Source organism: Rhipicephalus sanguineus, chromosome 1 (genome assembly GCF_013339695.2).
Source record: "Rhipicephalus sanguineus isolate Rsan-2018 chromosome 1, BIME_Rsan_1.4, whole genome shotgun sequence".
Classification (NCBI taxonomy): Eukaryota; Metazoa; Arthropoda; class Arachnida; order Ixodida; family Ixodidae; genus Rhipicephalus; species Rhipicephalus sanguineus.
Window position 1 is genome coordinate 260585705 of NC_051176.1, and position 13977 is coordinate 260599681.

The following is a 13977-nucleotide window of genomic DNA, read 5'->3' on the forward strand; positions in this document are numbered from 1 at the left end:
ATGAAGAAACTGCACATAATGCCTTAAAGATGGTACCTCGCTTCTCCGCAGAATGACGAGTAATGTCGTGGTGGGTGCTTCCAACTTCACAAAAATTATCATTTGTGGCGTAGTGGCGTTGTTAGTGTAGTTGTATTAGTAGCCACAAGAGAGTTTATAACGGGCTCTAGAAATGCCGCTCTTCGAGCTTTCGCTGTGACTGTGCTGCGCTTTCCGCGCAGGCCTGGCGTTTTTTGCGTGCGTGAAAAAGTCGCACCTTTTACCCGTACCTTAGACGCTAAGCAGCGTCTGCGTCGAAATGCAACGCTAGCCATCACTTTCCACGGCGTTACGAAACGCGCGTCAAACCGGACTATTTCGCGTAGCAGTACATGTGCAGACGGCTCCGCCCCCGTATACCTTCCCCTTCATTGCCACAGAAAGTTGTCCCCGAGTATAGTTGTAGGCAGTTCAAATTTTTACTGTTTTCTTTTTTGAGGGATGAGCTGGTGTAGAAATTTCATTTAGGACGAAACACTTCAGCTTTACAGCATCTGAATTTATTTATGCTGTAACTTCACTCTACGATACGTGCACGTGCATTTCCATCATGAGGCCGCGGGTTCGATCGCGGCCGCGATGGTCGAATTTCGATGGAGGAGACATGCTATAGAGGCCCGTGTACTTATAGTTAGGTGCACGTTAAAGAATCCCAGGGGTTCGAAATTTCCGGACCCCTAGGCTACGGCGTGCCTCATAATCATATCGTAGTTCTGGCACGTAAAACCCCAGATATTATTATTATTATTATTATTATTATTATTATTATTATTATTATTATTATTATTATTATTATTATTATTATTATTATTATTATTATTATTATTATTATTATTTCTATCGTGCCAACGCCACGACACGTGTAACTGTGGCGTGACGAAGTGCTGTACTCGAACGGCTCTGAAAATTGACGTACATGGTTGCTTCGCCCCTTCAATCTGCTTGCTGCTATATGTTGCACGAACAGCATAGTACCCCAAGCGATGGATGTGACCGCACTTAAAAGTTTTTCTCAGAAAATGTTCTGGAGCTTTTACCGCTTGGAATGTTCCTTGAGAAGCATAATGCGAACTTTGAAAAAATGATGTCAGAGGAACTTTCGTGCTTTTTTGTTTCTCTTTGTCGAAACGAATGTAAGCAAATGAAATGAAGTAGAAAGATAAGAAAGTTACTATAGTCAGAGAGCGGCGTAGCCGTAGGGGTGGTTTTTAGGAGTACAAACTCTCCCTCCTCCCCCCCCCCCCCCCCCAGAAAGTTTGACGTTTTTTGTATGTGTACACATAGGCGCACACTTACAAACTCGCACGAACATACAGAAATGGTTGTTGAACCCCACCTCCGCCCCCCACCTCCCCCTCCCCCCCCCCAAAAAAAAAAACTTCTGACTACTCCCCTGCCTAGTTAGCTCTACAGCGATCATAATTCTTTCCAGCAATTTATTTGCGTTTGCTATGTTTCGATGTCTCATGCGAACAATGCAATCTGAATGCAAGCACCTAAGTCAAGCGATCCGTTATCTCATTTTTAAAGCTCGTCCGAGACCTTTGAAAAACTCGATCTTGCTGCTTCACCTTCACGAGTATTTCAGTTACCCCTACCTTTATCATGTTTCTTTCTTGCGCAAAAAAAAAATTTACTTAGAGCTTTGAGCTGCTCTCTATACTTCATGTCATTAAACGCCATAATTCGCGTAAACTTAAAAAATTTTTTGCCATACGACAACATTCTGCCCACCCACCTTCATTAGCAGATAACGCACTAACCGCAGGGTCTGCTGCAGACAGATAAAGGCACGTCATATGCGGTCGACGCCAGTGTGCAGAAATGACAAAGCAAAAAAAAAAAAAAAATGAATTTTAGTTACAGAGATAAGCGGGCTCGCGCATACGAAAATTCCCCTTTCAAAATGTGGCGAGGAAAAAAAAAGAAACCACTTCTTCCTAATGGAAACTTTAACCTTCCCATACCCCGCACCTCCCGCCTGCCTGCCCAGACGCATGGTAAAGTAAACACAACCAAAACGATACGCTCGAAATAAACAAAAGAAGAAAATGAAGCGCAAAACTGGCTCCACTAGTGATTTCAATTAAGCCTGCCACAAGCTATTCCCTCACAAAAGCGAAAGTAATTACGCTTGGCCCCACCTTTTTTTTAATCCGCTTAGTCTCCCCGACCGAACGAAAAAAAAAAACGAGAAAAAAAAACCCAGATGAGCCTTTTTCTTTTTTCTTTTTTTATGAGACTATGACCATGCACTTTTTAAAACTCTGACTTACTATATCGTTAACGGCAGTGAATTTTCGAAATTATTTTTTCCTGAAGTTTAATCTTTCAAGAAGTTAAAATTTTTGACTGCAGCAGAACACTTCGTTGCAGTTTCCATCCATGTGCAGTCTGAAATCCTAGAACCGACTGAGAACGTCAAGGTATAGTTTAATGCGTCTCTCCCACACTAGGGCTCGTTATTGATTGATTGAATCAGCTTTATTGTGCGGCTCGTTACGTCTTGCAAGAACCCTGGTCCCCGATCGTATAACTTAATGCATTAACGAGGGTGCAGCAGGCTGTTTAGCCTTCAAGTGTTACAGAGAGTGCAACATGCTGCCGAACTGTTTATCATCGGGCACGTCTTTTAATGTTTACTCGAACCGATGCCACGCAGATGAAGCATTTCAAGGCTTACTGCGTCCAATATGGCACTGGCTATCGCATCACTGCGCCGCATTTTAGGCTAAACTGAACTTTTCCTTCTTATTCACTCCCACCAGAACGGTGCCACACGGTTTTAAAATCCGCAGCAGAACGCCCCTCGTGTCACCACGTTGGTTCTGGCACGTATATTTACAAAAAAATTGTTGCCTCCCATATCTAATGGAAATACATTTGTTATGCCTTTTTGAACAGTACGCCATATGCTAAGCTGACAAGGAGTGACAGAAGCACTAATTACTTTGCTCTCAACAGCTGCTCAACAGTGGCATGATTTTCGTTTTCTGTCCACCGTCATCGTCCTTGCCTTTAAACGTGGCTGGCTAATCACAGCTCTAAACTTACAACAACAACAACAACAACAACAACAAACTCTATAAATAGCGATTACTGCCAGTAACTGTACCCGATTTCTCGAAAGCCTTACAGCGTTTGCGGCGTTGCGCAAGATGGTCAACTGTTATGATGCTGGACTTAAGGGGCTGCATCATAATTGACTGCCAATAAAAGTGGGTCAAGGTGCGGTAGCGAGTGCGCGCGTGACAATCAAGAATTGTTCTCGTGGACACTGGGTTTTGTAAATTTGGCCTTTGATTAGTTTAACTCTAATGTAGTTTTCACAACATTACGGAGAACAACATAGACCTCCAAGCTTCGCTTGCCCCCATTTCTTCGATTGGGGAAGGCTTCTGCATTTTTTTTAGGAGTGCATTACAGACTCAGTCAGACGAAACGGCGCGATAGCAGCCGGTGCGATAGGAGCGGCAGTGCGATAGGAAGCCTGTGCAAGAGAAGACGAATCTCACTGTTACAGGCAATGCGGCTTCTCGATGCAAAGTAAATCTGGCACTACTGATAAAGCAACTCCAATTGTTAGGCCAGCGTGTTTCAAGCTGTTACATAAGACAGATACTGTACAAGCCAACCGGACCTAGTGTTTCAGGGGTGCACATGCATAGCACGTGATCACGACAACGAATAGTATAGCTACATCGTGCATTAAGGTTTCACGATAAGCTCAACGCTTTATATACTGTGCGGCTGTTACGCGTTCAAAAAGACTTACTTCTCTTGTGTTCAGGCAACTGGCAGAACTGAACTAGTTACACTGACAGATCGAGCCATCCTTGCTTAACTTATCTGTGCCACAGCTATTACTGTGGCTCAGGCCCGTAGCCAGGGGGGGGGGGGGCTAGCCCCTCCTCCCCCCCCCCCCCCGGAATTTTGGTGAAGTATGTGTTTTTACCAAAAATAAATAATAAATATAAGTGTTTTTCTTAAAGAAGCCAAGGTTTTCAGCAAGTGGGCCACCCCCGAAAAAAATTCCTGGGTACGGGCCTGCTGTGGCTATACATGCGGTCAAGTGTCCGAAAAATCGTATCACTTTTAGTGTTTGGCGCACCAAAACCACGATATAATTATACACGAGGCACGCCGCAGTGGGGGTACTGAGTGGATTAATTTTGGCCACCTGGGGTTCTTTAACGTCCACATAAATTAAAGTATACGCACGGGTGTTTTTACATTTCGCCCCATCGAAATGGGACCGCATGGCCGGGAATAGCACCCTCGTCTTCGAGCTTATCAGCGCGAGAACTTTTAGCCGCGAAGCTACCGCGGCGGGTTGGCGCGAAAATCTGATTGCAAGGCGTCCACGTCGATTGCAGGAGAAGAAAACGGCTGGCTGAAACTTAATAATAATAATATCTGGGGTTTAACGTCCCAAAACCACGATATGATTATGAGAGACGCCGTAGTGGAGGGCTCCGGAAATTTCGACCATCTGGTGTTCTTTAACGTGCACCTAAATCTAAGTACACGGGCCTCAACCATTTCACCTCCATCGAAATGGGACCGCCGCGGCCGGGATCGAATCCGCGACCTTCGGGTCAGCAGCCGAGCACCGTAGCCGCTATACCACCGCGGCGGACTGGCTGAAACTTGAACTGGCTAACTGAAAGTCGAAGGGTCGAGAATGTCGGGAAAGCCGAGAATGGGCGGGAAATGTAATGCACACTCCGGCAATGTTATAGTCAATTGAATCGTTGAAAAATTACAGGAACTTCGTTACTTGTTCGGAACCATTTGTGATTTTCAAGAAAGTGATGCGGAAGAACTACAAAGTAAAAAAAAAAATTGAGACTTTGCTTGTGCATAGTGTACGCACCAGAACGAATTGTTCTTCAACGGCGATGCTTTGTTTCCGAGGATGGAATCCGCGTGTGTTTCCTTTTGTAAATTCGTGCTACAAAAAGGGAATGTCAATTTTTCCGTTCATGAACACTGACAGACGTGCGCGTATATACCGTGAAAGTCTTAAAATAATTCGAAGTCATCACTTCTCGAATAACGGTACCGATCGAGAAGGCAGTAAATTTGTTGCATATTGTGAGCTCCTTGAAAAGCATTTCAGAGTGGTTTTGCAGTTGGAGGTGTTATAAAAATTAACAAATGTCATGGTTGCACGGAAATCCGTTCTGCGGTAACGAAATAATTTTTTAACCCGTCCCATTTACGTACACGTAATGAAATATACAGATAAATCACTAACGAGATAGATAGATAGATAGATAGATAGATAGATAGATAGATAGATAGATAGATAGATAGATAGATAGATAGATAGATAGATAGATAGATAGATAGATAGATAGATAGATAGATAGATAGATAGATAGATAGATAGATAGATAGATAGATAGATAGATAGATAGATAGATAGATAGATAGATAGATAGATAGATAGATAGATAGATAGATAGATAGATAGATAGATAGATAGATAGATAGATAGATAGATAGATAGATAGATAGATAGATAGATAGATAGATAGATAGATAGATAGATAGATAGATAGATAGATAGATAGATAGATAGATAGATAGTAGGAGTTCATAAATAATATTTGAATATGTTAATTATTGGTATGCACACTATTCTTAGCCGCCGGCGTTGTGGACACTGCACCGGCGTGCTGAGTAGAGTTCGCATGATTCGCCCGATACCGGCCGCAGCAAGGGTGGCGGAAGGTGTCACATGAACTGTCGTAGGCGGTGTATCACACATCAACAGAATAGCAGTAATAGCGAGGGAGCGATGTCAGCATGCAGAGGAAGTGTACGACAGCCATAGATTTCTCTATAGTATACGCACCGGTGAGTGCACACCGGTGCGTATTTTTTTTTTTTAATAGAGCTGGAAGGATATGTCCATGGTGCCTGTTCTGGCACATATTCGACTATTCATTGCAGGCTAGTTTTGCAGTGCGCTCTGACAGTTTCCAGCGCACTGGTGAACCTCAGTAAAAAATGAAGCAGGCGCGAGATAGCATATATAGCCTTGTAAGACTCCTTACCTTCTACCCAATAGTTGTACGACGCTATATATGGGCCAAGTACCCCATTAATAGGCGGTTCAAGGTTGCCAGCACATGGTGCCCACTGCCCCATGTAGGCCGATCGACCAACGCAGCATCACCTCGTTTTCACATCGATCGTTATTATGGATAGAGAGGGCCCTAACACTGGCCACTGAATAAGAAAGTGCTCTTACGTTCAATCAGGAAACTTCCTTACGTAAGGTGAAAGTATTATGAAAACAAACTCTTATGCGACGGGGATTCATGCTCTCACGTATATTATGCTCGCTCACCTCCCCTTCTCTGGCACTTATTTGATGCACTGTCAGCGTCTTTTCCTCTCCTCAACATCTCCTCCTCCTCGCGCAACACATCCTCAACATTCTCCTACTCTTATATTGTGAAGTTCCTATATTGCGCACTTTTATTCGCGGCGCAAATAGCTTGCGCGTATAACAGCAGCTACATGTATGCATATATTAATTGAAGGTGTGTTTGCGCGGTGCGGTGTAGCCTTCTGGTCGCGCTGTTCACTTTGAGAGGCTTCAGCCTCGTGAAACACCACCTCCTTCAGAGCACGTAGACCTCCAAGCTCTTTTTTGAGGAGCTCTCGGCTGTCGCCGACTGAATGTTTTGCTAAAGCAGGGTACAGTGACAAGTATAAAAGAGCCGTAATGGCGATGTCGTGCGCGCGGTCGCCCTGGCGTTGACGTCTCGCGGTCCCGCAAACACGGTGTGCATGCATCCGACGGGCCATCCGTTGCGGCGAGCGCTATTTGGGGTCCTCGGCTAGCATTCCGGAGGAACGGCCGGCTAGAGTAAGCGCCGTGGACGCGCGCAACCATAAATCAACGAATACAAATATTGATAGCGGGATTTGTAGCTCCCCTTTGCAACGCCAATAAAAACACCCTGTTGCAACGACACCCCCGCAGCTGTTTAACTCGCCGGCATCCAGAGGACGGCCTTTCAGCATGGTCGCATGTCAGCCTGCAGGACCGACAGGCCAGTTTCTTTTTTTATGAACCAGAAAGGAGAGGAAAAGTACATAACTGGAAAATATAAATCGCGTCAAATGTAAAGGCGTAACGTTTTCTTCTGACCGTAACTCTCCTCGCTATCCCACATCATTTCCGAAAACACTGTATTTACCAAATTAGGACCGTTTCCTCAGATTTATCTTCCGTCCCTGCGAATAAAGAAACGGTCGACAGGGACGCCAACGCTTCCATGTATATAAAGAAGAAAAAGAAAAACTACTGCATTGAAACGGCTGCGCCGACGCAATCGTGCGGCTTGCGCTCGTTGGATCATATCAGATGACATGATGCATATTTGTTTGCATGCATTACCCCCTGAAAACAAAATCATTTTCGCTGATAAAAGTGACTTCTCAACGTTCTCCTTTCTTTCTTTCTTTTACGTTATTTAAGTTTCCATTGCCTGGCTGCCTATCAGAGTACTTTTCTTTTAGCTTGGTACGACTCCGTAATCATAAGAGCGATGGAAAGCCTGAAATATGTTCGCATGCAAGGAAGGTTCAGAGGTCAGTCCCTGCAAAATGTTGAAAGAGGTCAGTGACAGCTTATATGTTGGAGGTGCGTGCGGCGCATCTGTATAGTATACCTCCCCCCCCCCTCCCCAGCTGTCCTTTATAAAAAAGAAAAAAGAAAGAACAGATCTAACTGTGCAAATGTGTACATACCTGCAGTATGCGCCTGTCTAGTGCTACATATACATATAAGGTGCTTCATAATTCATTAAGTTACAGTAAGCCCGAAGGAAAATCCGTCTGTGTCAAAATTAGAAAGAAATCACTGCATTTTTTACTCATTTATTTGCGGAAAAACTTCATTCAATCGGGTTTAGTGCCATGACAGCTTCGTCAATTCGAGTTGATAACATTGAATACCTATGGATAGCTGCCGGAGAATGAAAGTCTCTTCGTTAGATCGGGAAATTCTTAAAATCGGGTTTCGTTAGATTGAGTTTTAACTAATATTTTGGAAACGTACGTCCTTGACCTGATCAGTCGCGAGCACTTCATGGGGCCGTCAACTATATATCGTCGACGTGATGTAGACGCGCAAGTGTTTCAAAATTAGCAGTTTCATACGCCGTCGGATAACTAATCGCAACTTCGACAAGTTGCACCGGTGCGCACCAAGGCACCCAGGCGCTGCAGGGATTGGGCCACGGTGTTGATTGGGCGAAACAGCGCACCAGTTCGCCCCGTTGCGTACCGCTGCGATTTGTCGAAGTTGCCGTAAAACAGCAGTGCTTGAGGATTTCTTGCTCATTTTTGCGGTACTCTGCTTAGCTCCCTTCGCAGATTGAGATTTCTTGGTCCCGCTCATGTATGCACGAGCCACGTACTTGAATGAGTCACTTAAAGGGACCCTGAACCACTTTTCCGAGTAATCATCGAATGACCTCAGTATCGCGGAGTTTATAGCCATGAATCGATTGCCACAAAAATTTCTCGAATCCGCGAAAAACGAAAGGAGTTACATGAATTTGTCGCGTGCTTTAACGCTTCGTAGGTTCGCCGTTATTTTTGACGCGACGTTATAAAAACTGGCTGCTGTATATACATAAAAACCACAAAGAAGTAGCATAAAACAAATTTCATCAATATCAAGCTAATACTTTGCTGGAAAAAAAGTAGGACACATATAACATATGCCCCACTGAATCATGAAGGTACTATCGTGCGACCACATCGCCGAGTACTTGGGATGAAACGACCGAAACTAGTGGCGCAGAGGAGCACTTCTCAAGTTGTGAGTTGCGCAGAGGAATGTTGTGCGCATCTCATTTCCAGCTGCAGAACAGCACCTGCACATTCGCCTTGCAAGCCTTCATGGGGCTGAGCTCTGTTCCTGTAAAGCTTGCTTCACCGCGTACACCAACCATTTTTTGTCGATTTTGTTCTCCCATCCTTCCTCTGTCGAAATGTTCGAGTACTGATGTGCCTGAATATCTGCCCACTTTTCAAGAGGTATCTGATATTAAGAAAATTATTCGCATGTGCCGTTATCCACACTTAGACTTTGCGAAGAGCGTGGCAATTTCGCAAATGACTGTGTTTCGATGCATCTCTCAATCAAGTTACTGCCCAAGTCTACAAAAACGCATGATGACTGGGAGCTGAAATCGCCTCTCTAGAAAACCAGAAAAAAAGAGAAAATTACCTGGTGTTTTGAATGACAGGTTTTTTAAAAATCTGAACGAGAGGAAGCTTCCGTAAAAAATGCAACAAATTTTAACAGCATTGTGGCACTACTGCCACCTTCCGAAACCGCGGTAAAACAATTTTGCTCGAGCTTACAGACTTAGGTAAGATAGCAGCCACTTCGCGTTGCGCTAATTGCGCCAGGTGATGGGGGAGAAAAAAAATTCTGCAGAAGGAAAAGTGGTGTGTGTGTCCCGCTGCCACACAAAGGGTTAAGCGCTTTATCTATTCTCTCGTCGCGACGAGCGCGCTGGAAGTTACACAGTGATGGATGGCGCGGGGGTAAGAAGTTACGCAAGCGCGCGTCATAAACAGCGCGCCTGATCCGCATATAATCCAAATGCCGCTCTCGATTTACGTCGGCTACTGACCAATAGCATCCTATCAGTTGTTTACCGTCAAACAGCAGACGCCGGCAGCTCCGAAGAGAGTGATTACAGACCTCTGTATGAAAAGAGGGCGCCTGAGAGAACGGCAACTTATGTGCCTCGATGCGCGCGCCATCGAGGCACTCTACGGCAACTTTGCTCCGTTCCAGGGGCGTAGCCAAAGGGGGGGGGGGGTGTTGGGGGGGTTCAAACCCCCCCCCCCCCCGAAATTTTTCAATTTTGCTTGCGTATATAGGCACGCACATATACAAACGCACGCACGAACATACATAAAGTATGGTTGAACCCCCCCCCGAAAAAAATTTCTGGCTACGCCCCTGCTCCGTTCATACTCTCCTTGCCGCGCACGACTGTACTTTCCACAGAATGTGTTTTCTTCACCATGGCACGAGGGGCGGTTGATGACCCATTCAAGGCAGTCAAGGATATCACCTCGTTGCGATACGTATTTTTTTAATAATAAGGGACAGCGAAACGAATTGACGGCAGCTGGTTTCATCGGTAATAAAGCCTGATAAAAAACACACACACACACACAAGAGACGTTATTATGCTATCCCTTATTATGCTATCCAGTGGAGTAGCCGGGGGAAGGGGGGGGGGGGGGGGCGGACACACCGGGCCCGTGCCATTGCCCGTGTCATTTTTTTAATTCTTTTTTTGCCATTGCGTACAGAGCACAAAATGACACTCGATCGCATCTGCCTACCCGACCCCCACTTCAGATCAGGGAAGTGCCCCTTCCCGAAAAAGATAACAGAGAGCTGAACTAATTGGTAAGTATTCATTCTAAAAAGACAGGACGTGCAAACACGGACACAAGAAAGAAGTCAGGACACCACAAACGCCTAACAACTGAAGAGACGCACAACCGCGGCGGAAAAGAAAGGAGGCACGAAAACGTGTCTGCGCATGCCCATGCAATAGGCGTACCTATCAATCCGGAACGCATGGGGTCTACGTGGTAGATAACTGTGAAGGCACTTGATTTCATCTTTATGCAAGTTAATCGACGGTTGGCTCACGCGTGCGCTACCACTATTCTCGATATGCCATGCATGCAATCATCAAGCGCGTATCTTCATTTCTATGCCGGTACAACACTGCGCATTCATCGAATTTTGGCGTGCACTTATAAACTCGACAATGTAAACATAGATTAGAAGGCGAGCCTCCGGTTAGCGATCTCTTATGTTCCAATAATCTCTGGTTAATGCAGCGGCCCGTCTGTCCTACGTAGAAGCGGCCGCAGCTGAAAGGGACCTTATAAACCACACTTGTACGGCAATCAGTCAATTTGTTGGCGTGTTTTACGAAACAAATATCGGTCCGCTTCTTGTCTTTTACTCGCTCATTCTTCCTCTGCACAGCGGCACAAATCTTACCTAGCTTATTGGCAGCCGTGAAAACAAATTAACGCCGTATCTGCATCCTACTTTCTTTAGTCTGTGAGATACGCAATGAATGTACGGTATACCTACGACACATTTCTTCCTATCGCTTTGGAAGAAATATCCTGCTTCTTTGGCTTCTTTATAATAACTATTTGCTTGTTGCGTGCTAGGACTTTTTCATGGTTTTCTAATAGAGTTTGCCCAGTTGAAGTTCAACTTTTGTGCGGCTTTCTGCAACCATCTACCGGACATGCCAGGAGGATATGTGCCATATTGACCGCGGAATCATGGCGTCAAGTGAGATTTTACCAAGAATGCATCAAGGTCCGTTTCTCGACTCCGTGTGACGATCGCCGCCAGAAGCAGATGTACAGTCGAGCGCGATATAAAGGCTATCGCGCGAGCGTCTACCGGCCAAGCGTCCCATGGACCTAGCGGCACATTTCGGAACAGTGAAAATCAAGATTACGCATTATTCTTCTCGCCAACGTTGGCTGTTCCATGCTACAACAATCGTCCCTACGACGAACTCTACACCCTTTCTCTCTATTTTAAGCTTTCCAGTCGTTGCGATCAAATGTATTCTTCGTTGGTTCTTAATATCTCCGCGGACGATACAAAATTCCTGGGAAAGATCTGGTAAAGCTGGTGCTTGGTATTGCTTCGTTTGAGCGGCTTGCTAAGTTGAACAAAATATATCGCGTTGTCATACAAAAAGAAAAAAAAAAAGAAATTAAAACGTGCCTTCCTCAGACGGGAGTGATCGCATCTTAAGGAACAGCAAAAATCGAGTGAATGAAGCTTGCCTGATACCTCCCTCTCCTCGAAAGAGGATTCTGGGCCATGGCGCGCTGTTGTAGTTCTTGGTCGACGCTCGTGCGATAACGTTCATATCGCGATCGACTGTACGCCGACTGGATGAGGGTAGCTAACCAGCATGCGGAATTGATATGGAGGGTAAAACTTCGAGAACTTCAACCATATGTAACAGGAAGATTATTTCTACTGTTTCAGCGCAAAATAACTTGGCTAGTCCTTGGAGGAGCTGCCTTAGATGATAGTCACTGCAAAACCCTTGCCTTAGGTCCCAAATACTGTTTTAAGCCAAACCTGAAACCAATAGACGTTTTAAGTTTGCCGCGTACAATCACTAGACTAGTTCCTGACGAAGAGCGCTCCCACCGCATTTCTGACTGCGTTGCTAGTATCAAGGGATCTAATATGCATCTCAAGTGTCCTGATCCTATCCGGCCTTTGGTTAATTACTGTGCCGAGAAGAAACTCAGGCCTGTAATTTCAGATAAGGAAGGGTATTTTGTAATTACGCCGGACAGTTTGTTCTCAGAAAAAGCATTAACAGCAATAAAAAAGAATTTTAGGACGGTAAAACTTAAACCATCGGTAAGGCAACGTACGTGCTGTCGACCTTTTGTTAAGACATAACCTTGAGAGAATAACTTGTAATGTCAAGAAGGCTAAGTCACTTACTTTAGAATTGTTTTTTTTTTTTCAGCGAAAACACATATAAAGAACGAGATTCCGTTTCGAGCAATCGTTTCAGAGCAAGGCACCTGGCAAGTCGCTGTATCTAGTTATTTGCAGAACTGCTTAACCTCTTTGAGTTTTTCAGACCATTTTCATATGCGTAATTCTCAGGCGCTAGTTCAGTTCCTCTCAGAGGAGAACCGCGGCTGTTGTAAAGCTTTTGGTATGGATGTTGAAGACCTTTATTATACTCTTTGCCGCATGAGGACTTGTTAAAATGTGTTAATGAATGTATTAACGAACAAGGGCACGAGACGGTTTTCACCGATAAATGTGGTGTTTCTACCGGGGCTTTTCTAGAAATTCTTTCCATCTATTTAAATTCGACGCTGGTAGGTTGGAAGGAAGGCGTTTATGTGCAGAAATCAGGGATATGTATTGGTTATAAGGTTGCTCCGGTTTTTATTAATTGACAAACTTTTGGAAGGCGTCTTAAGTAATTCGGTTATTAAGGTTTTTCGTTATGTGGACGATTACTTGATTTTTTGTAGTGGTGAGGACTTTGAAACGGTGGTAACCTCAGTGAGCGAAAATTGTGAATTAAATGAAGGAGGGCTGAACTTTACTAAAGACGTGCCTCAGATTAATGGCATACAATTTCTAGTCATTTCCTTAACGTTTCAGAAGAACCACGTGTGCTGGCAGTATTGTCCTAGATCTTCGAAACTGCTGTTAAATTTTTCGTCGAAGCACTCGAAGGTTGTAAAAAACGGCATCGCCATTTAAGTCCGCCCTCACCAAGTCGTGTGATCAAAATGAGTGATAGCTTCAACGCACAGGTTATGCGTCTTTTAGATGTACTGTCGGCCGCAAAAGTTTGCGGGATCTGCAGCGCGTGGCGGAGCGACTGAAAACTGCATTGCTGCGTCCCCTACCGTGACGCGGCGGGTGTTTGAGGCTATCGGCCGCGGCCTCCGCGATTAGATCCGGCAACGGCACGTTGTCTAAACACGCCGTCGCTAATCGCCGAGGCCAATAGCCTGAACACCGGCCGCGTCACGGTAGGTGACGCAGCAATGCATTTTTCCGTCGCTCCGCCACGCGCTGCAGATCCCGCAAACTTTTGCGGTCGACAGTACGGTATCCTCGTGATGCAGTGGCCACTGTCGCTGAACGTTTAAAGAAGTCCATTATGTCAAGCCGAGCATGCTTGCAGAAAGCGATAGGAATTAAGAAACGTGTCGTAGGTATACCTTACATTCATTGCGTATCTCACAGGCTAAAGAAAGTAGGAAGCAAATACGGCGTTAATGTTGTTTTCACGGCTGCCAATAAGCTAGGTAAGATTTGTGCCGCTGTGCAGAGGA